This window comes from Anopheles ziemanni (assembly GCF_943734765.1).
Source record: "Anopheles ziemanni chromosome X unlocalized genomic scaffold, idAnoZiCoDA_A2_x.2 X_unloc_86, whole genome shotgun sequence".
NCBI classification, from domain to species: Eukaryota; Metazoa; Arthropoda; class Insecta; order Diptera; family Culicidae; genus Anopheles; species Anopheles ziemanni.
Genome location: NW_026689857.1, coordinates 39656 through 42500, shown reverse-complemented (window position 1 = coordinate 42500; position 2845 = coordinate 39656). Strand labels below are relative to the sequence as shown.

The following is a 2845-nucleotide window of genomic DNA, read 5'->3' as shown; positions in this document are numbered from 1 at the left end:
ATCCAACGGGCGCTGTTCTACGGGCCTATCACCCTCTATGGGTTCTGAGCCACATTCAAGTTGGACTTGAAAAGCGCTAAGATGACGGATAGTGAGACGCACCAGTACACGGAATCGGATAGACGGACAGGCCGCCACCCCTACGTGCTGAGCTTCTCCCGTTTCGCTCGCAGCTACTCAGGGAATCCCGGTTGGTTTCTTTTCCTCCCCTTATTAATATGCTTAAATTCAGGGGGTTGTCACACATGAACTGAGGCTTATGTACCTTGCGGTTGTTATCGTCACATCTGGCTTGCGACTACTTTGTTTCAATGTCCAATATGTACCGTTGGACTCGGTTAACGGGCTGTTAGCCCGCGTGTGGTTTAACTCACTGATACCTTCCTTTGCCCATACGCTAGTTTGTTTGTGTTCCTTTGGTCAACTTCCATACTTGAATCATTTGTGCTATTCGCTGCTGCTTCGACGCTACTTTGACATCTTCGCTTCTATTTAAATAAATAAATAAGCTGAAGCTAGACATCAGTAAACACCACCACAGACACCACAAGCACGCCTTCTCCTCGTACTTCCGCCTCACGCGGGAACACGGACGCTCTAAATACTTCGAATTCCAATGCCAGTATATTGTAAACCACGGGTTCTTTAATGCTAGCGGGTCGTCGCGACCCTAGTTAACATCATGGTGCACGTCTCGTGACGGTGTCACGGCGTAGTTAAATGTATGCGATACATTTCTCAAATATAAGCGCTCAGTCATCTGTACATCATGGTAGGTTCCCACGACGTGCAATATGCGTTCAACTTATCAATGTTCATGTGTCCTGCAGTTCACATTATGACGCGCAGTTAGCTGCGGTCTTCATCGATCCATGAGCCGAGTGATCCACTGCCGAGGGTGACTAACTTGCGTAAGCCGCCGCTGTGCGCGTATACCCGTTCCCCGTAGGGAGGAGCAAGCCGCCGCTTAGAGACGAAGCATAAAGTGTCCTCATTCCACATAGGGCAAGCTGGATGAATCCATTTTACTCAGGACGGCCGAAGCGGCGTGGACCAGGGAGAACTGAACCTTATACTTCACACCACAGTAAGTCTACGTGTCCTCTTCCACATAGGGCAAGCTAGAACTAACTATCTTACCCAGGACTGCCGGAGCAGCGTGGACCAGGGGAGGAACACACTTTTCATGGAAACGTAAGGCATCCATGACTGCCATAACGTAAGCCGCCGCTGTGCGCGTATACCCATTCCCCGTAGGGAGGAGCAAGCCGCCGCTTAGAGACGAAGCATAAAGTGTCCTCATTCCACATAGGGCAAGCTGGATGAATCCATTTTACCCAGGACGGCCGAAGCGGCGTGGACCAGGGGAGAACTGAACTTTATACTTCACACCACAGTAAGTCTACGTGTCCTCTTCCACATAGGGCAAGCTAGAACTAACTATCTTAACTAACTATCTTACCCAGGACTGCCGAAGCAGCGTGGACCAGGGGAGGAACACACTTTTCATAGAAACGTAAGGCATCCATGACTGCCATAGTGCGTAAGCCGCCGCTGTGCGCGTAAACCCGTTCCCCGTAGGGAGGAGTCAAGCCGCCGCTTAGAGACGAAGTATTAAGTGTCCTCTTCCACATAGGGCAAGCTAGAATGAACTATCTTACCCAGGACCGCCGAAGCAGCGTGGACCAGGGGAGAACTGATCTTTATACTTCACACCACAGTATTGAGTAATGTGCCCTCTTCCACATAGGGCAAGCTGGAATGTTCCATTTTACCCAGGACGGCCGAAGCGGCGTGGACCAGTGGAGGACTACACAATCATGAGGTTTGATATCGACTTGTGTGTTTCAATAGGGTACCGATGGTATGTTTTGAACCGATTTGATTTAGCCATTCTGAAGTCATCACTTGGTTGAAGCGCTGAACTAGGGAGGCATCGTTTACATATATATTGGGTTTCGCATGCTCTACTAGGTTAATGTCATAGGGTTGGCTATCGAGCATGCCCAAGTGATGACTTGATTGTGTGCTTGCTTGAATTCTTCACATTTCATACCATCGGTTAGTTGTCGAATCATTCCTCGATCATAACCTTCGTTCTTGGTTCATGTATGCTCTCTTCCACATAGGGCAAGCTAGAATTAACTATCTTACCCAGGACCGCCGAAGCAGCGTGGACCAGGGGAGAACTACACTTTGTCTTGTATGCCCTCTTCCACATAGGGCAAGCTAGAATTAACTATCTTACCCAGGACCGCCGAAGCAGCGTGGACCAGTGGAGGACTATACTTTGTTCATAACACCACAGTATTGAGTAATGTGCCCTCTTCCACATAGGGCAAGCTAGAATGAACTATCTTACCCAGGACCGCCGAAGCGGCGTGGACCAGTGGAGGACTACACAATTAAGAGGTTTGATATCGACTTGTGTGTTTCAATAGGGTACCGATGGTATGTTTTGAACCGATTTGATTTAGCCATTCTGAAGTCATCACTTGGTTGAAGCGCTGAACTAGGGAGGGGCATCGTTTACATATATATTGGTTTTCGCATGCTCTACTAGGTTAATGTCATAGGGTTGGCTATCGAGCATGCCCAAGTGATGACTTGATTGTGTGCTTGCTTGAATTCTTCACATTTCATACCATCGGTTAGTTGTCGAATCATTCCTCGATCATAACCTTCGTTCTTGGTTCATGTATGCTCTCTTCCACATAGGGCAAGCTAGAATTAACTATCTTACCCAGGACCGCCGAAGCAGCGTGGACCAGGGGAGAACTATACTTTGTCTTGTATGCCCTCTTCCACATAGGGCAAGCTAGAACTAACTATCTTACCCAGGACT

The 2845-nt window shown here is 48.5% G+C and overlaps 2 non-coding genes across 2 annotated transcripts in view; both read right to left on the bottom strand.

The window, feature by feature from the left end:
• The window catches only part of LOC131292675 (large subunit ribosomal RNA), a 4085-nt gene extending 3826 nt beyond the window's left edge, over positions 1–259 (bottom strand). Inside the window, exon 1 of the ribosomal RNA XR_009190289.1 lies at positions 1–259. This exon is cut by the window's left edge and continues 3826 nt beyond it. This is a non-coding gene — a ribosomal RNA (large subunit ribosomal RNA).
• A 487-nt stretch (positions 260–746) lies between these two features.
• On the bottom strand, positions 747–901 carry LOC131292677 (5.8S ribosomal RNA). Its single transcript, XR_009190290.1, has one exon. It is a non-coding gene; the product is annotated as a 5.8S ribosomal RNA (ribosomal RNA).
• Positions 902–2845: the final 1944 nt, after the last annotated feature.